Genomic DNA, 24,646 nt, shown 5'->3' with positions numbered 1-24,646 from the left:
GAACATAAGGTAACTGAGGCTGCTGTGCTTCTGAACTTTTTTTAAAAAAAAGCTATATGAAAAGGCATATTCAAAGATTTTCCTGCCGTTCTGAATCACTGTGTCATGTACTCTCCCGAGGATTCTGCACCGTACAAGGTGGAACCTCTTTAAAAATGGCGTCAGCATTATAGCATGAGACGCCAGGTAATTTGTAATTGCGTGCTGAGGTCCCCCAAAACACCCCTACCCCAATAACTCACACATCACTCATAAATTTTTGTTTAAGGTTTTTGGCATAGTTTTGGCCACAACTTTATTAAACATACAAATTGTGAGTGGTTGCTTAGGCATTGGTTATGACTAGCTGTCCCCCCCGCCTTGGGGGACAGCACTGACTCCCGGATTCCAGCGAGAGCCAGTGTGGAGGAACAAGATCAGGGATAACTGGAGCTGCGACACAGACCCTCAGCTTCTCCCCGCATGCTCCCAGGAGCTTACGTGGCCCGCACCCGATTCCAGGGGTTTGGACGAGAGGATGGTAAGCCCCTGAATTCCTTTAACAGAATTTCCATGCAGCAGCAGCATTGGAGGGGCAGGCACAGCCAATCCATACCCCTCCACCAACCAATTTAAACCAATGCCTAACCGCCTTGCTTAGGCATTGGTTATGACTAGCTGTCCCCCCCGCCTTGGGGGACAGCACTGACTCCCGGATTCCAGCGAGAGCCAGTGTGGAGGAACAAGATCAGGGATAACTGGAGCTGCGACACAGACCCTCAGCTTCTCCCCGCATGCTCCCAGGAGCTTACGCGGCCCGCACCCGATTCCAGGGGTTTGGACGAGAGGATGGTAAGCCCCTGAATTCCTTTAACAGAATTTCCATGCAGCAGCAGCATTGGAGGGGCAGGCACAGCCAATCCATACCCCTCCACCAACCAATTTAAACCAATGCCTAACCGCCAACCTTACAAGTTGTGACGATTTGCTACGCAGTAGGCAAAAACCAAATGGCACACACTAATCAGCCAAATGGAAAAATTCCTACCAGGCCCCCGCACCAAGGCGGACGACCCCATGATAGGCATAGCAAGGTCAAAGCACAAGCCCAAAAGGGAGGGCGGGCGGGTGATCCGGTTCCCACATTGAAAGAGAAAGCAGCTTGCTGTAAACCTTGTTTAAATAACCTGTTCCCACCCCCAAATTGGCAACATCCATTTTATCCCAGCAACTCAAACAGCCAATCCTTGCCAGGCCCCTCTATCTTATACTGCCTGGCAACTATGGGGTGTCTTGCTAGGCCCCATCCGCAACACGTGCTCTCCTTTAGTGAGAACACGCTTTGCGTGCTGAGGTCCCCCAAAACACCCCTACCCCAATAACTCACACATCACTCATAAATTTTTGTTTAAGGTTTTTGGCATAGTTTTGGCCACAACTTTATTAAACATACAAATTGTGAGTGGTTGCTTAGGCATTGGTTATGACTAGCTGTCCCCCCCGCCTTGGGGGACAGCACTGACTCCCGGATTCCAGCGAGAGCCAGTGTGGAGGAACAAGATCAGGGATAACTGGAGCTGCGACACAGACCCTCAGCTTCTCCCCGCATGCTCCCAGGAGCTTACGTGGCCCGCACCCGATTCCAGGGGTTTGGACGAGAGGATGGTAAGCCCCTGAATTCCTTTAACAGAATTTCCATGCAGCAGCAGCATTGGAGGGGCAGGCACAGCCAATCCATACCCCTCCACCAACCAATTTAAACCAATGCCTAACCGCCTTGCTTAGGCATTGGTTATGACTAGCTGTCCCCCCCGCCTTGGGGGACAGCACTGACTCCCGGATTCCAGCGAGAGCCAGTGTGGAGGAACAAGATCAGGGATAACTGGAGCTGCGACACAGACCCTCAGCTTCTCCCCGCATGCTCCCAGGAGCTTACGCGGCCCGCACCCGATTCCAGGGGTTTGGACGAGAGGATGGTAAGCCCCTGAATTCCTTTAACAGAATTTCCATGCAGCAGCAGCATTGGAGGGGCAGGCACAGCCAATCCATACCCCTCCACCAACCAATTTAAACCAATGCCTAACCGCCACAGAGCCTTAGCTCACCGCCAAACCACTCACAAATGCAACCCTTCCTTCAATCCCAAAGCAACCGTAGCCAACCAGGTGTCGTTCCCCATAGGGGAAAGATGTACCCTAAAGGGGGCAGCAGCCTTGAAGGCAATCACAGGGTGCAAAATCACGGAACCACCTGAAGCAAGGACCTATTTTATTTTACTTTATTATTTATTTTATTTTATTTTATTTTCCACTGCCTTATTAACATGCTTTCCGGCCTCTTCGGTGGTAGTTTGTCTAGGCATTGGTTCCCGACTAGCTGCACCTGACCTCAGCAGGGCAGCACTGACGACTGGGCCCCACCATATCGTCAGTACAAGCAAACATTGTGGGGGAGCAATGAATCCCAAAGCAACCGCATCCAGCCAGGTGTTGTACCCCATAGGGGAAAGATGCACCCCATCTGCCCTAAAGAGGGCAACAGCCTTGAAGAAAAACAGCAGGGTGCAATATCACAGAGCCACCTAAAGCAAGGACCTATTTTATTTTATTTGTTATTTTATTTTATTTACTTTATTTATTTTATTTTATTTTCCACCGCCATATTAACATGCTTTCTGGCCTGCTCGGTGGTAGTTTGTTTAGGCATTGGTTCCCGACTAGCTGCACCTGACCTCAGCAGGGCAGCACTGACGACTGGGCCCCACCATATCGTCAGTACAAGCAAACATCGTTGGGGAGCAATGAACCAGGATCAGACTCAAGCTCACCCCAAATGCTCCCAAGGACTCTTGCGTGGCCCTACCCCTCGAAAGGGGTTGACAAAAGCATGGCAAATCCTTGGATTCCTTTAATGGAATATCTTTGCACATTGGAGGGGACAGGTGCTCAAACCCCCCCTCCAGATCACCTTGAACCAATGCCTTAAATTATTTTGAGTCCAGGGAGAGCTGCCATCAACTCGAACCAAGCCCTCTTGCATGCAGGAATGCAAACTTATGCTGGAGGAAGACGGCAAATCATTCTCGCCTAGCTGTACCACCAGCACTGCGGGAGGACCTGCACAGGTCACACTTGACCGCACCAAAGGAAGGATCTCCTCCCAAAGCATTCCCCATCTGGACATCCAGTATATGTTCACATGGGCAGGAAGACTGAGATGGCGCCCCAGTCCAGACTCGTCAGCGCGCTTGCCAGCCGAGTGTATGCTATGGCCCAAATGCGCACAGCTGCTCCTATGAAAAAAGGAAGTAACAGACAAGCATCAGCACAGACATCATTGTGACACTTCCTGATATAACCCTTGTCAGCGTCAGACTTCCAATGACCCGTATTCACAATCCTGTCTACTGACAGGCCCCCAGTGTGCAGCCTTTGCAGCAGCCCTATTCAGAAGGAATGAGGCGTGTTCAGCGGTAGGCAAGCCGCAGGCCGTAATAACCGGTGCACGACGTAAGCACATTGATGCCTGGCTAACAGGAACCCATTTTCATGCACTAGGAGCGGGCCAGCCCCCAGGGGAATGAAAAGCCAAATATTTCTGGTATCCATAACTGGGCAAGGGCCCTCCTCACCTGTAACGGGAAGCCTGATTGTGGCACTCCTGCCCACTAAGTCTGTTTTAGAGTTCCCAACTCTAATGACAAGCTCCAAAGCAGATAAGGAAAAGTCCTGAAGCAATAAGCCTCCAGACTCTCAGCCCCGTGCTGGCTCCAACAACCATTTCCCCAACCCTCAGTGCACCAAAATGCAATGGAATACTGAAAGGAATCTCGCCTTGATCTTTTACCAGCAGATAAGCTTTAGCTTGTTGCAGATACTGCATAGGTAAAATTGACCGACTTCCTGCCCACTGTCCTATGAGGTTGGAGCCTATTCCAACCTTCCAAGGCCCTGCGCACTACAAACTTTATACAAGGGTCTCTGAAAATTAAAGCTTCAGTATAACAGACATTGCAGCGGACTGAATTCTTATAGTTATAACAGCATGCCCAATCTGCAGCAGGTGGACCAAATACTGCAGGATCTGCTCAGAGGATGGGGGCCAGTTCATCGGAATGGCCAAGGACTGCCAGCTTAGGGCTAAGAAATCCATCCAGGCCTTCCCATAAGAGCTAAAAGCAGAAAGGGAAATGGAAGCTGCTGCTCTCTGTAATTACTAATTGTTGTCAAAATGCCACAGGTGGTCTGGAAAAGTCTGGCAGTAGCTGAGTGTCTGGAGCCCAGGATCCGAAGCACTCCATATGAAAATGGGATAGAGTGTCAGTGACATCATTAGAGGATCCCGTAATCAGGAGAGCAGAAAGCACAATATTAAACCTTAAGCGGCGCAGCTCAAAAGCGTGAGCGGAGGGGCGGAGACTCTGCTGGAGCGTGAGGACTGTTTTGCCAAGACGCTCACCACTACCTGGTTATCAGACCAAAAGCAGATCTGATGTTCACTGAACTCCTCGGGCCACATGTGAACTGCTACTACAATGGGGAAAACTCAAGAAAAGTTAGGTCACATGATTGCCTCACCATACCGGGCTTGAGGCCATGGCTTTGCACACCAGCAGCCCCTGAAATAAAAACCAAAGGGCAAAGATCCAGCAGCATCAGCATGAACCTGAAAATCCCTGTGCAAGTTCCAGGTATCCTGCCATGGCCAACTACTATTGCATACATTTAGGAATTGCAACCATTGCATGAGATCCCATTGCATGTATGAGAAAGGTAAGGGGACCTCAGGCCGCAGGCAGCCTGGCCTAGTGGAAAGGGAAGGGGCGGCCTGGGGCAACCACTCTGCATGCAAGATTAATTAAGTGACCCAGCAAGATCGGATCTGATGAAGCATCACTTGCTACAGAGGAAGTATTACAAAATAACTTCCTTCAAGGCAGACAGCTTCTCCATAGGCAAGTGGTATGTTTTAGCAAACGATATCCATCTGGATCCCTAAATAAAATGGGAATATGGGCAAAAGGTATTGAGGTATTGCTTGCCAGCTTCCAGCCCCTGCTTGGGCAGGGGGCATCTTGTGCTGCCATCATAATACGTAAATTTACAGGGCTGACGCTGGCCAGAACCCCTAAAGAAGTCCCGACAAAGCTGCTGCCGAGCCAGCTTCCTTTTCAGACACACACTCTGTGCAATGCAACTACACACTCCATGCAACACAACTACACACTCCGTTCAATGCAACTACACACTCCATGCAATGCAACTACACACTCCGTTCAATGCAACTACACACTCCGTGCAATGCAAAAACGCACTCTGTGCAATGCAACTACCCTCCATGCAATGCAACTATACTCCCTGCAATGCAACTACACGCTCCGTGCAATGGAACTACATACTCCGTTCAATGCAACTACACACTCCGTGCAATGCAACTACACACTCCGTTCAATGCAACTACACACTCTGTGCAATGCAACTACACACTCCGTGCAATGCACACACACTCTGTGCAATGCAAAAAACACACTCTGTACAATGCAACTACACCCTCCGTGCAATGCACACACACTCTGTGCAATGCAACTACACACTCCTTGCAATGCGCCCACAACCACACTCCGTGCAATGCAACAACACACTCCGTGCAATGCAACTACACTCCGTGCAATGCAACTACACTCCGTGCAATGCACACACACCCTCCATACAATGCGCACAACCTCCGTGCAATGCAAATGCAAATCTCTCATGCAATGCAATGCAAATGCAGCCCGTGCAGCGCTGTGCCCTGCAACGCACAGAGCAAACTGCAATGCGGGCACGCAAAGGTGCTTTCTCCCGCTTGCATATTGCAAACGTGGCGCCTGTTACATCCCTCGCAGTGAGGGAACCACCAAAAGACCCTCGACACTGGACCTAAGTGTCCAGGTAGAGCAATGGGGGAGCATGCAGCTGTCCCATATAGGGACCAATCCTGCAACCTAGGCATTACCGGCAAAAGCCCTGTCATAGTCCGCAAAAACTAAACAATGTAAGGAACCGGTGAAACCAATGCTTCATGGACCACATGGGGACACTATTCAGGCCGGAAACGCTTCCAGGCCATCGAATTCTAGGGCAAAGCCCTAGGATCACGTGCTAGGCCAGGCATGAATGTGTCCATCAGAGACTTAAAAATTAACTGCTACCTGTAGCAGACTTAGGCTTGGAAGTTATGTGCAGGCCAAATAGGCCTCCCTGCCTCTGCTCTTGAGAATCTTAGTCTCATAGCAATATTAAAGGAACTCAATATAGTGCTCCCGCCCAAGGCTAGATTAAAATTTGGCCAACAGCGCTGCACACACTCAAATAAAGCCAACCTTCGGGGGTGCTATAAACGAAAGCGATTCCAGCTAAGCTGGGAACAGCCCTGACTAGCCCCACAATTTACAACAGGAGAAATGGGGGAAACCTTTTTTGCGAAAGAAAGCCCCTAACGGGGACTCTCTCCCTATTGGGAAAGGCAAGCCACAGATACAGGGAGAATCTTCCCACAGGGCAGGGTAAGGGATGGGGTGGGAAATCGAATAGGAAAGGGGAATTAAATTATTTAAGGGACTAAAGAGGATTAAAAGAAGGGGGAAATAAAGAAATGTAACCAGACAATGAGAAGATTGCATCACTGTCCTCCAGACAGTCCAAGTGCTCCACGTGATCCGGTTCCCACATTGAAAGAGAAAGCAGCTTGCTGTAAACCTTGTTTAAATAACCTGTTCCCACCCCCAAATTGGCAACATCCATTTTATCCCAGCAACTCAAACAGCCAATCCTTGCCAGGCCCCTCTATCTTATACTGCCTGGCAACTATGGGGTGTCTTGCTAGGCCCCATCCGCAACACGTGCTCTCCTTTAGTGAGAACACGCTTTGCAAGTGACTTAGAAAAGTCACAGGGGACTTTATCCAATTCAGTAATTATTCCTTTCTACTGAGCCCTGGTCTTTCACTGTTTCAGATCAGTAGGGGTTGGCCTTGTAGAGAATACTTTGTGGTAACTTAATTATATCAGATTCAATTCCTGATAAAGGCACTGTCTTATGCTTTCAAACAGGGACATTGCAAATACACAAACAATTATAAAAAAAATTACATTATTAGATTGAGAAGTTATTAGGTTCCCACCTCCTGTATTTATGCGGGAATCTTATAACTGTGTATTTTAAGCCAGCCCCTCTGAAATCAGCGGGACTTTTTGCTGCATAGGTATGTATAGAATTGCACGGTTGATCAGAAATGTGGTGAATTAGAGACTGCTTGTGAAAAGATTTGCATGTGCTCTTTTGAAATCAAGTATGGGCTGTTGGTTTTAATTCCTCTCATTAAGCATTTGTTTTCATTTCATTTCAGCCAGTCTTCCTTATCAGCTGAGTCCATTACCACTTGATACCCAAACCAGAGGAGTTTTTGTTTTATTTTTAAATCTGCATTCTGTCAAGATCCAGTTGCTTCTAATTTATTGCAATGAACCCTGGGCAACAAGATCCTCAAGGTTTCCTCTCCTAATGCACACCACCTGGTTTCTGTTAGGCTTAAGGTAGACAAGGACATTAGGTCATGTCACTCTGCACGTTGTAAAAACAACCATTTTAGAAGGTGGCAGACTTGCATGTGAAGTGAAACAAAAGCTTCCACTGTGCCTTGACACCCTAGAAGTTCCACAGGGTTTCAATTAAATACAGATTGAATAAATAGGTATTCCTGTGACTTGGGTTTTACCTTCTCTCTTTCTTCATCATGCCATGAAAAATTCCAGGACTGGAGGAGGGGGATAAACTCTTTTTTCTTTTTCTTTTTAAGAGAGAGAATAAGAAACCTTTCTGTATGGACCCAGGAGACAAGAAGCCAAAAATATAGCTGGTTAGGTCAAATCAGCATACAATAAGCATGCCAGAGAATTTGAAAGATCAGTTTCAAGCCTAAAAATATATAAAAAACTATTACGGATGGACAGGTGTCACTCTGTTTCCTATTTATGTCCATTTTGCATAGCTTGTTCATTCCATCCTCTTTCTGCATTAATCTGTTTGTTTTTTTAAAAAGGAATTTCTTATGAAAGTTTGTATTTATAATTATTTTATCTCAAGGGACACATTTCCAAGCCTTCTTTACCCCAAAAAACACATTTTGTAATGAATTTCTCTACATTATTTGAGCCAAGAACTTTATCAAAAATTTCAGACAAAAGCAAAAATTTGAAAAGATGAGTATGTCCCGACCCACTCATTGCCCCAGGAAGTTCTGTTCAGACTATTTCTCATTAGAAATTAAAGCTGTATAAAAGTTTCAGCTGGTCCAAAATGATGTGAACAGACTGCTGACTGGGACTGGTTACAGAGAACACTTTACTCCTCTTTAAAAACAAACAAGCAAACAAGTAAACAAACAAATTTCATTGCCTACTAGGCCACTTCCTAAATCCAGAGATTCCCTTTGCAATCCATGTAGCTAGTATTCCTATTTGGGTTTTCAAAGGAGAGGATTGTCTGGGTTTAGGAAGAGAAGTAGTGAAGGAGAACACCACATAAACGAGGAGGAATTAAAGGAGTCACAAGGGGTACACAACCCCCATTAAGCTTAGGTATGGATGAGCCTTTAGTCAAGAATATTATTGAGACACTTGGGAAGTGTCAGTTCATACTAGAATTTGCAAGCACGTCTAGTTTTAAGAGTTACTGCTTTAAAGGCTTATAAAGACCTTGTCTCAAAGTACATCCATTTTTAAATTACTGAAAGAAAACAAAATGTGCATCATTGTTATTTTTGCTATTTATCATTTGCCAGCTATGTGATGCTGACAATCCCTTTTGAATTTTAAGGATTAAGAATGCCAGAGGGCATTACATTAACATTATGTCTGGGTTCCCTCTCCGCCTACTCTTGTCAAAACAAAAAAACTGAGAAATCTGTCACAGAGAGATAGAAAAATTGAAGAAATCTAATTAGTGCTATATGTTTGGAAACTATTGCCAACAAAATCTGTTGGTTTAAGTTATATTATGGAACAAAGACGTTTATATTGTTTAATTATGATTAGATCCTGAGTTGGGAATATTCCAGTCTGCTCCTCATATTACCAAAAACATAATTTCCACAATCTTGAGAAACATCTCTTGTTCTTGCCATGATAGACGTGAATATTATAATTCTATTATTTTTAATGTATTTTCAGATGTGTGACTGCTACAGAGGCTCAAATAAAGTATTATCCCCTGGACAATAGACGATATGCTGCAAGAGCCAAAGGAAGAAAATGAATTTCATTAGAATAATCACAATATAAAGGACTCAGCTTCATGCCCCGTGACAGTCATTTTCTCTCAATGGGGAATCCTCTTCATATTGACTTTTCTGATAAGTAAAGCCTGCTGCAACTTTTCCACGTATTGCAAAAGGATTGTAGGGAGGGTTTCTGTGAGGGGTGAATCCATTGCTGCAGGCTACACAGCCTGCAAATTTCACCCACTTCTTTCATGAAGAAAAAAAAAGTTATAGCCATTAAAAAGAAATCCCAGTAGGTGAGGGAAACAAAGGAAATTCAGATTGCTAAGCTGAATTGTGCAGCCTCTGAATTGGTCAAAGCTGAACTGGACTGTTTTCCAAAGCACTTAATCAGGTGGGGCAAAGCATATCCTGTAGTCAGTGCACACTCCTGCCACATACAATCTTCTATGTGACAATAGAAGGTGGTGCTTCTTCCCCAGTCCCCATTCTGACTGTGCCAAAGAGATTATTGAACCTTCATTTGCCATAGGGCTAAAGCAGGATGGGGTGTCAGGTCCAAATAATAGTTTCTCTGTGCGATTTGGATTTGCACCTGAAATCCAACAGGGAATAAACATAACCCCCTGTGTCCAGTAGGGTTGAGTGATATATTGAGACATTGTCCAAAATCAGTTTGAAGTCCACATCATGGTAATAGGTTCATAATATTCAACATGGCGATATATCATGAATCACAATGTTTGTGTCCTATATATATTTAAAAAAAACATAACGATGTGGGGAAAACCGTGAAGCTGGTTGTCGCTTCTCTCATGATTGCTGCTGCCCCTGTTGCTCTGTACTGTAGAATAACAGTTGTAAGAATATGTTACAATGGAAAAATTACAGCAAACATATTGTATTCCATCCCAGATAACTTTAGCAATTCTCCCCATTTAACCAAAATTCAGAAAGTAAATCTGCTTGCCAGGTTGGATGGAGCTGCTATCTTCCTGACTTTTGGGTAGCTTTTGGTTACTGGACGGGGGGTGGGGTGGAGTAGATAGCAGGGAGGTTGGCACAGTACAGACACACCAGTGAAATTCATCTAATTTGAATTCCAGTGTGAACAACATCTTCCAGTCTACTATGAAGAACATAATTATTTTTCAAATTTCACTGTACCAAGATGTGTCAAAAATGCATATTTTAGAATTAAATATAAATGTTCATGCAGGTTTTTAAAATAAAAAAAATGCAGCAGAAACAGGACAAAACAAATGCATAAGAACATGCATGAAATAGATGCAAGCTCAGGAAACAGACTGAGATGTTCGTGCCTAACTAGAGTAGGAAGACAAAATTAAAGCCCATGATGAAGTAGGTTACCATAAAGGAGATTAAGTGCCATATGCAAGTCTTCTCTGTTCATTTCATTCGAGAGTTAGCATGTCTCTAAATGAAGCTTTCTAGATGTTTATGTTGGTTTTCAAACTGTTTATGAAACCCCAGCCTTGAAGGTTTACAGATGGAACAGTAAAACTTCGCAGTGGTGTTGGCCTTTCGTTTGCTTTTCTTCAACATCCACTTTCCCTCCCCCAGTTGCCTTTAAAACACCAATCTGGGCCAAGAATTGGGAAGCCATTTATTATTGTGCTTGCTGCCAAATAGTTTCAGCATGAAAATAAGCCCTGTCATGGCCAAAGATAATACCAGGCCTCCTCCAGGTACAACTGGCCACACTTATTAAAACAAAGCCAGGCTTTAGCTTGGAATCTGATGAAAAAGAACACCAGGTGTCCGTTACTTAGTTTTATCGGAGTGGGGGATATGAATGCCCTAACAAATAATCTGTCCTCAGCATGGGGATCAAGCTCTTGCTTCATCCTTCTCTTTCCCTTCTGTTGTGAAGACGGCTGACCTGACCACACACAGCTTCACTGCGCAACTATTGGAGTGTGTGCACATGTACACATGTGCTCACACGTGATAGATGCTGCCAGATCAGCATCATGTTAAGAATGATCCTGTCATTTTAACTGATTCTCGGTTCGTTTCTGAGCTCAGGTCAAGGGGCTGGCTGGGACCTTTGAAGCCCTAAATGGTCTGGGACAATATCATATCAGGAACCACATTCCCTTCCCATGTGAACCCTTGTTGAACTATATGAAATAGTGGGCCATCAGGAGAGGAGGCGTGGCTTGAGGATAGTTATGAAGGCCTGGAGAGGAACATTTGGCATCCAGGCCTGAGGTTTCCCACCTTTGTTCTAAAAGCATTGCTTTATTACATACAGCCAATCAGGGGAGCATGAATGGCAAATCCCAACTGACATATGTTAGGCTTTTGAAAGGCCTCCTTGAATTACTTAAATGTAGCTGAATTTTATGATCCTAGTATTTGGTATTTGGTATTTTGCATGGTTGTTTTCGGAGGACAAATAAAGGGAAGGAGGGAGGCAGGGAGGGTTCATTCCTCTAACAACCTTGCCATTGGGACAGGACTTTGGGGTAGATATCCAGGGCTCCATTAAGCAGAATGAGGAGGAGGGCCTCAGGCCCAGCAGGGCTGACTGACCACATCTGTACACCAGATTTGGCTAAAGCCTTGGCCCATAAGTAAAGTGTACCAAAATGGACAGATCTGATAAGCAACTGGATTGGGCTGAGATAGCTCTGGATTGCCCTGGGTTGATTCATCCCCTTTTGCAGTGAACGGAGGCTGTTGAAAGGTGGGGTGGTTGGGTGCAGGGGGAGAAAGAAGAGCAGGTAGCAACCTTTGCAAGGACAAGCACAAAGTTGTTGTTTTAGTTTTGCAAAAGGGCTTTCAAACAGCCCCACATTGCAATTTGGCTATGCATGCCTGTTCCCAGCGCCACTGATATCCAGCTCTCTGGTTTCTCCCCCCCCCCACCCTTTTCCTCAGATGCAACAAATGGGCACATTAATTTCACTCAAGCATATCTTATATTTTGTTACCTAAAAGCACCACTTATGCTTTGAAACTGTTCTTCAACTGTTTTGCGGGCTTTTATTGCCTATTCTCCTAAGCAGATAAAACAAGGCAACATTACGTAGGTATCTACTGTTGAAGGAAACAGACATGAAAAGGTCAGTGTCTTGTGTGGTATTCAGTTCTTTAAACGTGCAATTTCTTTTATTTTTAAAGAGGAAAGCTGCCATCTACTCCATAGCAGAGGTTTGATTTGTTGCTGCTGCTGTTCTTTTTAAACGTGCTCCTATCTGCCACCACAACAATAGCAGCTCCAGTGAAATAAGTGGCGGGCTCCCAATCCCATGTGAAAGATCAACAAGATACCACTTAATATATTAAAAATATCTCTAAGCAGTGTACAAAAAACTGAAGCAGCAACAGACAACTTAAACAGAATATTGCAGAAAAATGCAGTTACATATGAAAACAAAAACGTAACACCAGTTTTTTTCAAGGTCCTGCTTCAAATGCAGATGAAGGGAAGTAAAATTGCAGATCCCTTCCCATATTTTGACGTGGGTATGAAATAAGTTACATTATCAGCTTCTACCAGAAACTCTTTTGAGGTTCTGTTCATTTAGGATTTGTGTTCTACACTGGAAGCCAGTGCAAAGGGTACCTAAGAATGCTAATGCTATGGCTTGGTAATATGTGCCTAGTAATGACTCTGTTAGAAGAACACAACAAATCTTGTAACAGTAACTTAAGGATAACAAAGTCAGGAAAAAGCTTCAGTGTCAATTCATCTGAGAGTGCTTGGACAGAATCCAAATAATATGCTTTTAAAAGGGGAGCTTATAGTAATAATAGGTATTTGTATTCTACATGCATCTCAGACTCTGGGGAACAGAAAATGTCTAGATTACTAATTGGTTTAAATAATGATTGACATCATTAAGGTGATAATGGGTCTGGAAACCCAGCGTTATGAGAAATGATTGTGGGAGTTGGGTATGTTTAGCCTGGAGAAGAGAAGACTGAGAAGTGATATGATCTCCATCGTCTAAAATCTGAAGGGCTGTCACATGGAAGATGGAGCAAGCTTGTTTTCTCATGCTCCAAAGCATAGGACCCGCACCAATGGATTCAAATTCCAACATTGAGAAGATTCCCCATGAGTTTATGGATTTCTTTTTCTTCCTTTCTTTTTAAGACCTCGTGAAAATTAATCAACAGATCAGGATAAAAGCATTCCTTAATTCTTATGTGGACAAAAGTGCACATTTTTGTATGCAAATTTGACAAATATACACATGTGTGCAAAGCAATGTTCCCTAACAGAATGCTTTTCATATGTTATTTTCACTAATATATGCATTTCTTTGCACATTTTACTGTAGTACATGCGTTTTGTACATACTACTTGGTTGGGGGGGACGCGGGTGGCGCTGTGGGTTAAACCACAGAGCCTAGGGCTTGCCGATCAGAAAGTCAGCAGTTCAAATCCCCGTGACGGGGTGAGCTCCCGTTGCTCAGTCCCTTCTCCTGCCAACCTAGCAGTTCGAAAGCACGTCAAAGTGCAAGTAGATGAATAGGTACCGCTCCAGCGGGAAGGTAAACGGCGTTTCCGTGCACTGCTCTGGTTCGCCAGAAGCGGCTCAGTCATGCTGGCCACATGACCCGGAAGCTGTACGCCGGCTCCCTCAGCCAATAAAGCGAGATGAGCACCGCAACCCCAGAGTCGGCCACGACTGGACCTAATGGTCAGGGGTCCCTTTACCTTTACCTTTTACTTGGTTGGGGAGCAGCATTGCAAAATTCAGAGAAATGCTAATTTTGAAGGATGGCTATGTTTCAGAAATTGCAAAACAGGTAGGTTCACCTTTAAATGTAAAGTGAATCAAATTTCTCCCTCGTCCCTACTAATGGATCCATCCATCCCAAGCAACACGTTGGCTATGCATGTCTTAAATAAAAAGCAGAGAGCAATGTTCCTCTATAGGATGGAGAAATATCACCAGTGTAGAATTTCTTCTACAACTGGATTTAGTTTTTATAATGCTATAGCTATAAAATGTCCTCTTTCAAAGGGGGGGCTGGGGGGCTGCAGAGATTGCAGTTGTAATGGTATATTGAGAATGGATTCATTTTGCAATGTTACCTTATCCTCATTAAATCATTGATTAATCTCTCCCACTTTCTGTTCTTTTTATGGTCTTTTGCAATAAAACGATCATCATCATGAACTTTTAATTTGTATTATATCATGTAAGTTATGGTGCCACACCATTGAGGTTTTACAGTTCAAGCTTCAGAATTATGACACACATACATTAAGGTTTTATTTTGTCCTGCCATCTTAATTTGCTTATAAAGACAGGAGGTGCAAAAGAGCCCCTCGAGATAGATGCCATTTATGATCAAAAATGTCACTGTCGTATGCTGGATTTCTAATTCATTTCATAGAGTATTTTGTTCACTAAGCACTCAGCTAAATGCTTAACATTATTCCACCACTACTGCTACTTGCATGAAGAATAAATTTAAATTTAAATTGCTGTTTTAGGTATTTTAGAATATGCAGGCACTTAATAGATGGTCTTGTTTGGTTTTTTTTAAAAAATTTTTTACCTCAAATACCTTACCATTCACTTGAAGAGGGAAGGGAGGCAGCTACAAATATTTAGGAATTACTGTTAGTTCCACACTGTCTGAATTGCAGCTCAGAAATCGTAATGATTTCATACATATCTAATTAATGGCAAAATATGTGTTGCCATGTAATTTCCTCCGCCTTAAATTCCACCAGTTACATTGAAGGATTCTGTTCTGTTCTCTGTATGATATCCAGACCCCGCCTAAGAGACCCTGAAGTGCGGCTGACAGCCAGTGTGCACATTACTGAGCCAGATGGGCCAATGGTCTGATTCTGTATAAGGAAGCCTCCTATTTTCCTATGTTGTGGCCACACTGAATCTTCTGTTCTACCATAAACAGGTGCCTTCTCTTCCATGTGTTGAAATAGAGAGAATATAAAATATATCCCAAAGGACTGTTGGGGGGAAATAACAGCAAAAGGGTAATCAATAAATGCTGGCATGAAGATTAATGATTACCAGGTACTGAGGAGCAACAGTACAAGAGGGCTATATAGCCTTTATATCTTGCTTGTGGGCTTCATGGAGACATAATCAAAGCTTCAGTTTTCCAAGGTCTCCCTAGAACAGGCGTCAGCAAACTTTTTCAGCAGGGGGCCAGTCCACTGTCCCTCAGACCTTGGGGGTTGGGCTATATTTTTTTGGGGGGGGGGTGGAATGAATGAATTCCTATGCCTCACAAATAACCCAGAGATGCATTTTAAATAAAAGGACACATTCTACTCGTGTAAAAACATGCTGGTTCCCGGGCCGTCCGCGGGCTGGATTCAGAAGGTGATTGGGCCGGATCTGGTCCCTGGGCCTTAGTTTGCCTACCCATGCCCTAAAACAACTCCATCCATCTCCCCTTGCTGGCCCTTAAAACCGAAACTGCCGACATGTCACCAGCTTCTATCTTTTTTTAAAAGTCACTACTAAGAAAATAGCCATAGCATGCCATAATAGGCGTGTCACAGCAGAGGAGAAAGTCTGAAGAAAGTCTCCCCAAGTTCCAGGGTTAAAGGATGATCTCACCAAAACTGTATCATTCTGTGTTGTCAGAGGGAGATGAGAGAGCAGACCAGGAGTGGGCATCAGCTGCTGAAGAATTCATGAAGTCTCCCCCTCCTGCTGCGATTAGCTCTCCTCCCCCCTGGTTTTCCAAAACACAGAGAGAAATGGAGAGGATGGAGCAATGAGAGACAAGATGATGGAGCCTAGAACTGCAGGGGTGCATCACATTAGCAGCTTGAAACACAGTGGGGTCATTTCCCACACAATGCATTTCAAGCTGTGTTTGTATGATGTTGCTCATATCAGAGTAAGGGCAGATAATTATTCAGCCAACACACATAATGTTTTGGGTTTTTCTGACCCTGGACACACACACACTCATGTGCCTCCACGTTCATCTGCACATGCAGATGACCTGTCAGGACATTTTCATATCACTGTACTCCACATCTGGTTTTCTGGTCACTATGAAGCAGTTTTGAGAAAAGAATGTGCCAAAAAGCAGTACAATGGTACCTTGGGTTAAGTACTTAATTCGTTCTGGAGGTCCGTTCTTAACCTGAAACTGTTCTTAACCTGAAGCACCACTTTAGCTAATGGGGCCTCCCACTGCCGCCGCGCTGCTGGAGCACTATTTCTGTTCTCATCCTGAAGCAAAGTTCTGAACCTGAGGTACTATTTCTGGGTTAGAGGAGTCTGTAACCTGAAGCGTCTGTAACCTGAAGTGTATGTAACCCGAGGTACCACTGTATTTGTTAGGATTGATATGGAGTGTGGCTACATGTGAATGTGGCTTAGAAAACCAGCAGCGGGAGGACACTGGATGTGGAGAAAACAGTAATGTGAACATACCTTAAAACTCACAAGCCTATTCATGTCGACTCAGAAGTAAGCCCCACAGAGTTAAATGGAAGTAAATGTACATAAGACTTCACCTTTAATAAAAAGGTTTCATTGTCTTACAGCATGCTAAGAGAAAAGAAAATACATCAGCAGTGCCCAAGGTCGGCACAGGATAATGAAAGGTTTGCAGTGGCCAAAGATAATCAGCCACGGGGTACTTTCAAGCTTGCTGTGTATTTTACCTCTAACTTACATTTTATTGAATGCATTTTTCAAGTGCTGTGTTTCTAACTGATCCTGTTGGGAGGAGGAGATGGACTGGCTATAAGCTTAACTACTACTACTACTTTTTTAAATTGAGGTTTAGTAATATTTACCCAAGTAATTATAGCAAATTGGTACATAGAAGGGTTAGTCTCCTTTCATTTTGCTTTGAGGGCTTGGCTGAATTTGGCTCAGTGTTTTAGCCAAATCCTTGAAGGAAAATTAAAGCTGCAAGAGTTTTTTTATTGGGGGGCACTTAAGAACTGTAGCAAGGGGGGCTTCTTTCTTTCTCCTGCTTTTCGCCAGCTTTTCTATAATTTTGCTTCCTTTTTAATTCCTTTTAATTTCAGGAATAATTTCAAGAAAAGGAAGAAAATAGAAAAGAAAGGTAATAAGCTCCCCACAAAAACACAATAGTACAATCCATTTCCCAGAAAAGGGAATTGAAAAGGCCCCTCTCCCAATTCACCCCCTGCAAATGGGGTGGCGAATGGATGGCTAGCTGTTTCAGCCAACCGAAAACATTCTTCCTAATTGATTCCTCAGCTATCTTTCTTGATACGAGGGGCAACCACCCAGAGACTGTGTGCCAGTGAAGGGTGTGGCTAAAGTGGGTGTAGACAGGCACACCATCGTCTTAAATCTTCCATTCCAGCCAGGTAAAATCACTAGAGGATGATGCAGGGAAATGCCAACAAGAGATTTGGCGTGGGTAGAGTCATGAAAGCCAGATAGAGAGGCCTGGAAGGCTGCAATCAGCCCACAGACCTAAGGGTCACCATCCTAGTTTATATAGACAACCATCTCCAATATTGTCCCATTTATTGTTGTATTTATTTCCCACCTTTCTATCAAGGAGCTCAAGCTGCACCCCATATTCTCTCAGAACAACCATGCAATGGAAGTGAGGCTGAGAATCAGTGACTGGCCCAAGGTCACATCCAGCAAGCTTCATGGCTGAGTGGGGATTTGATCCAAGGTCTCCTTTGTCCATGTCTGTACTTGGAAGCTATTGTTGAAAGTTGGATAAAAAATATGGAGATAATAATAATTAACAATGGACAAACTCCCTCAGTTTCATTTGGAATGCTAAGCCAATGTTCAATGCTTGCAAGTCTAATTCCAAACATTCATAAACCCCACAATGCACCAAACAATGTCACAAGCACAGGGTTTGAAATTATCACTGCCTGTAACCATACACTTTCAAAACATTCTGTGGGTTACGACCTTGTTTACCGAGGGAGCTGCACAGCTTTTGAATTTTTGTTCTAAGGGACGAGAGCCAGGAACCTCAAGTCTAGGAAGCAAATGTGGCCCTCAATGCCTCCCTATCTATACTTCCATATTTTCCCCACATTATGGCCCACTTTCCAGGCCACCTCGTTCCTCACAAGACCTGGCTCATGCCCTCCTCAAGTTCTTTTGCCTGGCTGGAATCTGTCCCTGAGCTGCGATAATGCCTCTTGCTTGTATGGGTGAGGATGGAGGAGCATATGGGTAGAAACCTCTGGCTTTGTGGGGCTGGAATGCAGCCCACTGTTCAAAGGTAAGCGTCACATCCTTTGCTCCATCCACTTTGCCTCCTGCCCCACCTGCTGCTTCCCTGCAGCCCACAGAAGATTGCCTACCAGGGAATACTGTCCTGGGCCTAGGGATGCAGCAAACTGCCAATTCCCATGCTGACATTCCTTAAAGAAAGGGCTTTCTCCATTTCATTGCTCCTTGCACTCCACAAAACAAACCAAAATTTGTTTTGTTTGTTTGTTTCGATGACAGTTCTTTACGTAATTAACCTCAGCATGTTTTCCTTTCATATTGGCTTTAGAGGCAGATGCATCTCATCCCTTCAGGGGGCTAAAAAGATGCTTGGCTGGCCGGGGGGGGGGGGGACACACAGGGGACACCTCTACATCTCTGATGCTCAGGCAGAGACAAGGAGAACTGAGAGCTGAGTAAATGTCTCACAATTTCTGGGGCTGTGGGGTGGGCAAATACAGTCACGGTGCAAACCTAAAATGCCTGTTCAGAAGTGTCACTGAATTCAGTGGCACTTACTCCTGGGTAAGTATAGGACTCTAGCATTAAATATAAAATAGATGGATTAATAAATCTTATGTCTCCCATTCTATATTTGGCTAAGACTGTCATCACATAGCAGTTTGCTTGGCCACCCGCAGATGGCACTGCGAAATACAGCATGATGCAGCCTTCTGAGAGTTGCTGGGCCAATGCAACAGTGACGGGGGGGGAGGGAGGTGGTGGCAGGTGGCCAGGTGAACCAATGGTGCCATTTCAACCAAAGTAGCAGAGAGCAAGGAGTAAGGAAGCAGCAGCCAGTGGGAGAGTAGGACAGGAGCTGAGGAGATACCCTGTTCTGTCTTGAGTGTTCCTTTGCAGCTTCCTATGGCACCAACCTTCCTGTATCTCTCACATCTTTTTGTTCTGTTCTTATGTGTCCTCATGCCTAGAATTAGGATGGCTTGGGTTGCTTTAGCCTGCAACAATCCAACCCCCCACATATGTGGGAAGAAGTCCAATTTAATTCAATAGGACTTAGTTCCGAGTCAACATTGTTAGGGCTGCTCTGTAAGACTTCAAATGCCGATGCACTACTTCGCCCCACAAATGCTAATATGAAACAGTAGCAGAAGCTGTGAATGCACAATTGCATGCAAGAATCTTTGCACACTGCAGAAGAAATGGCTGGCATCAAACAGAGGAACCCCGGAAGGCGTCAAAAATTTGCAGGGGATGCGGAATATTGGGGAAACTCCAGATAATAGGACCTGTTCCAGTGGGAGCCTTGGAGAAAGCAACAAAGCAACTGCCTTGCGTGAACACAGAGTCAAAACCCAATTTTATGTATGAGATTTACAGGGTAATCCTATGCATGTTTACTCAGAAGCTTCACTGGGTTCAATGGAGTTTCCATCCAAGTAATGTAATGAAACTTCAATAACATTATTAATTTCATAATATTTGCAGATTTGAAGGTGGGAGGGGATTCTGGGTCAACAATTGCTGCTCACATCTGCGCGAAGTATATCTGGGCCTGACAACAAGCACATGTATGAACAGTGGGGTAAGGTAGGTTCCCTACCCCTGCTCAACCAACATTTCTATACTTTCTGTCAGGCTCTAGCAAGGTGGAAACATCAGATCATTATTTGCAGTGTCCTCAAAACAGCATAGCTGATGCAGAGAATAAACCTCTTCCTGAAAATGACGTAAAACTATCACAGGCCTTGACTTAACTGTGCAGGAAATATACAGTTTATGTGGGGGCGGGGGCATTGTTCCAGGCTTTGAAGGGTTTTACAAGAAGTGGGATATCAGATACCACTTAGTCCTTTGGTACTATTTTTCTTCTTTAAAAAAGGTTGCATTATGTAGAAATGTAGGCAGTTACTGCACAATGGTCTCTCCGAAATGACGCCACTGCATTCAGTGAGGCTTACTCTAAGGCAGCGGTAGAAAAAGTAGCAACCTTAGGCAGGAGTGGCAAATCTTAGGTCCTTCAGATATTGCTGAACTACAGCTTCTGTCCAGCCTAGAAGGCATTGCCAATGGTCATGGGTGGTGTGGGAAGATGGGAGTTAAGAGACAGAGTGGACCAAAGAATCCTGGGAGCTGTAGTTTGTTAAGGGTACTGAGAGTTATTAGGAGACCCCTCTTCCCCTTAGAGTTACAGTTCCTGAGTTTCTTGGGGGAGGGACTGATTGTTTAAATCATTCTGGGGACTGAAGTTCTAGAAGGGGTATCCTAACAACTCTCAGCACATGGAACAAACTACAGTTCCCATGATTCTTTGGGGGAAGCTAAGACTGCTGAAGCACTATAAAGCAGATATGGCTCAAGTGAGCTAAAGAGAGCTTTCGGAGTAAAAAAAAAAGTGGGTTAATTGAGGAGGCCTTTTACTTACTCTCTCTCTCTTGCGCGCGCGCTCTCTCTCTCTCTCTCTCTCACACACACACACACACACACACACACACACTATAAATTTCAATTTGTGCACCTCCTAAATGGTAGCTCAGGCTTACACTTGATCAGATACAACAAAAGGTCCCATTGACTTGCAATTGCAAATTGACACTAAGACTCTGCTCTGGACATTGTTGGCTCTCTTGTTTTTTTGTTTTTATTGACTCTCTTCCACTCCAGTTGCCTGGATTACTCACTCCAGACATCATTTGGTATCTGATATTGTGCGGTGCCCTCTAAAGCCCTCATGTACACCTTGACCTAAATCACTGCATCTCTGCAGTTCATCCTGAATAAATCTTTCCCTTGACCTCACAACAATACAAATTTAGCTCTTTCATATCCCCTGTTCTTGCCCTCTTTGCTCTTTCCAGCTGGCTTTTCCCATCTTTTTTTTTTATCTCAACTTGGCATTAACTTTAGAAAACAATTCCTCCCTTTCTTGTTAAAGAGACCATGTGTGTGTGTATGTGTACAGATAACCCTATTTGCATTTGTAAATTACAACAGGACTCTGTCATTAGAGATAATTTGAGGAAAAAACTAAATTTACATGAAATTAAACACAGAATTAATAAATTGCATTACTGTTGGTTATGCCAGTTGTCTCAAAGGTAGCTTTAGAATAGAATTAGACACATTTAAGGAGGGTAGTTCAATGTCTAGTAGACTTTGACCACTGGAAACACTAGTAGAAAGGTAGATGTGTGTCTGTGTATAAACAAAGGATTGAATGCCATGGTGACTGGTGGCCATTGGAACTGGTAAGTTGGAAGGAAGGAAGAGCAGTAGGAGGTGGAGCCAGAATCAATGACAGGCAGAAACATCTAAATCTAGTTTGGTCCCCATCCTCTTCCTCCCTGCTGACTGAGACAAAGTAAGTTGAAGCTGACAGTCAGTGCCAGTCCCTGGACTGGCTATAAGTAAGAATGCATGCAGGTGGGACTTGCTGAGAACAGACTAAGGTTGATGGGGTGTTGCCCAATCCACCCTACTGGACCAGCTACCACTGACTGGAAGAAAGGGACATATTAAATTACTCCATTGATACTCACACTCTTCCCTGACAGTGCTGCCCTGAAGTTTTGGACCACAACTCCCATTAGCTCCAGCCAGCACAGCCATGGCTGAGACTGATGGGAGTTATAGTTCAAAGCATTTGGAGTGCATTAGGCTGTCAAGGCTGCTTTAGCAGGGTGGTAGGTCTGAGCAAACCTTTTTGAAAGTCCAGGAGCCAATCATGCATTGTAAGAAGTTCTTTCTTCTCCAGTCAAATACTGCGCCCATCATTAAAACAAAACATGCTAATAAAAAATGCTAATTCTAACAAAACATTAGCTTGCCTCTAATGCATAAGGCACAAAGATGTGATTGGTCAGAAATCCAAAAATGAGTTTTGTGGTTAATGGGGAGGGGGCATCTACAGTTCTAACATGGATTTAATGGCTTTCATCACCAAGTTATGACACAATTTTTGACATTACTCTAGCACAAAATTATGTCTTGTTATGTTGCTGGGACTCATTAGACATAAATCATGCGATGCCTTTGCCAGATAGATAAAGAGGCAAGCGTGTCTCCTGCAATCATTTTTTTTGTAAGTACTACCTGTACCTTTTGGCTGGTGTGAGATGATGACTGTAGACGGGTGCCCTGTTTATTGTTTGTTGCACTTTGCCCAGGGAACATGAGCCTGCTGCACTTTTCATTGCTTTTTACTCTGCCGTGTATTAAAAGGACAAACTTCCCCTCTCTGACACATGTATTGTCTGGCAGAACAAAAGATCTGCCATGGCAGGACCAGCCACCGTCTGTGGAGGATAAACAAATAAATGTACTCACTTATGTGTCTGTCACTTTTATGAGTTGCTCCGAGAGGTGCATCACTCACCGCTTTCCTGCACCCTTTAGTTAAATCCCTGTCGGCATCTTATTATCGCCGCCGCCACCCTTCACCTTTTGAAGTGGCTGCAGCAGGCTGCAGAATTAAAAGGTTCATTTTCTGGGCCCTTCCTATGGATTCCGTTGTTTTGATGGCAACTAGTCAGGCCTGCAAGCCCACGGCAACTTGCAGCGAGCAACAGGCACATCGCACAGGGGTAGCGATTAATCTCCTCTCAGGCACACAGGTGACATTTCTATTGTCAAGACATAAACCAGTGTAGCTTGCAGGGAAATAAGCAGGCTCTTCAGCAAGGATAATATGTTACACAGACAGCATTCAGTGCCAAAGAGTCTTCTTTTCTTTTCTCCTACTGGTAATGTTTAATAGTAATTGCCAAAAGCTACTGTTTATGGAGGGCATGAATGCATTTGCTGAATATAAACAGTTCTGCTCCAGAGACCAATCTCCATTCCTTTCCAAGAAATTTGCCTGTGACACTTCCCTGGGGAGTTAAACCTGACACTTGTGAGGCTGTGTGTGCACACAAAATAATTAGGTGACCAAGGTAGAAGTTGCTTTACCATTCTGTGGGTACAAACCAGGTCATAAAGTGTTGGGGAAGAACCAAAGATCAGTAGTAGAGCACATGCTTCACATGCAGAATGTGCCACACTGCAGTGGCTTCAAAAATGCTTTTGCCATTGTGGAAATTGTAGGTGGGTGGCACCAGTTTATAGGATCTTTTTGTGTATGTTGCATTCTTTAGACATAGAACTACTAAGGGTAACATGATGTGGCAAGAAAAAAATTTCTTCTCCATCGTCATACTAGAATTCATGCACATCCAATGAAGCTGAATGCGGGAAAATTCAGGACAGACAAAAATAAATAAACTTTTTCACACAGAGCATAGATAAACTATGGAATTTATTCCCCAAAGACGTAGTGATGATGACCAACTTGAATGGCTTTAGAAGAGAAGTAGAACAGGATGGGGCCATCCATAGCCACCAGCTACCACCTTCAATGTCAATATTATTTCTAGTAGCAAAAGTGGCATGACTCTGAATACCAGTTGCTGAGAATTGCTGGACATTACAGGTGGTGTGAGTGCTTTTGGGCTTAGGTCCAAACATTTCTATAGCTATGTAGGCTTCTCATAGGCCACTGTGAGAACAGGATACTGGATTAGCTGGGTCTTTAGCCTGGTCCACAGGGGTCCCAGAACTTCTGCCCCTCTTTCCTTTTAACATATTTGTAAGAACAAAACACATTTGCTTACGCAGCAGCTTGCCTGCCAAAAACCAGCCCCAAAGTTTGTTTTTACATATAAACATGCAGATTTGTGCCCTGAGTCTTTTAAAGACCTAGCAATGTCTCCACAAGGCGTGATTTCTCTGCTTTCTAGCTTCATGCTTTCTGAGATTCAGTTCAAAGCTGCAACACATGGAGTAAAGTGGAATCATCATTCCATAAACCAATAATCAGAAACACCTGAAAGCAGTTATAAACCATCACTTCAATCAAGCAGATTGCTCAGCTGGTTTGTAGCTGCGCCATCCAAGCAGTACTTATTTACCAGTAAATTATTAAGGTGCAAAGTCCATAAATCTTAGAAAGGGTGAGGAAGGGCTGTGGCTCAGCAGTAGAGAACCTGCTATGCATGCAAATAGCTCCAGGTTCCATTCCCCACATTTCAATTTAGGGCTTGGACATACCCCTGCCAGAAAAACCTGGACAGCAACTACCAGGCAGTATAGAAAGTGCTGACCTAGATGCTCTGAGTCAGTCAGAAGAAGGCAGCTTCTTATGAGGAGACATAGGTGGGAGCTGAGTGGGAACCAAAGGTGGACAAACTACCCCAGAA

Source organism: Podarcis filfolensis (assembly GCF_964270895.1).
Source record: "Podarcis filfolensis genome assembly, chromosome: 8".
NCBI classification, from domain to species: domain Eukaryota; kingdom Metazoa; phylum Chordata; class Lepidosauria; order Squamata; family Lacertidae; genus Podarcis; species Podarcis filfolensis.
The sequence above is the reverse complement of the archived record's forward strand: the minus strand, read 5'-3'. Positions refer to the sequence as shown.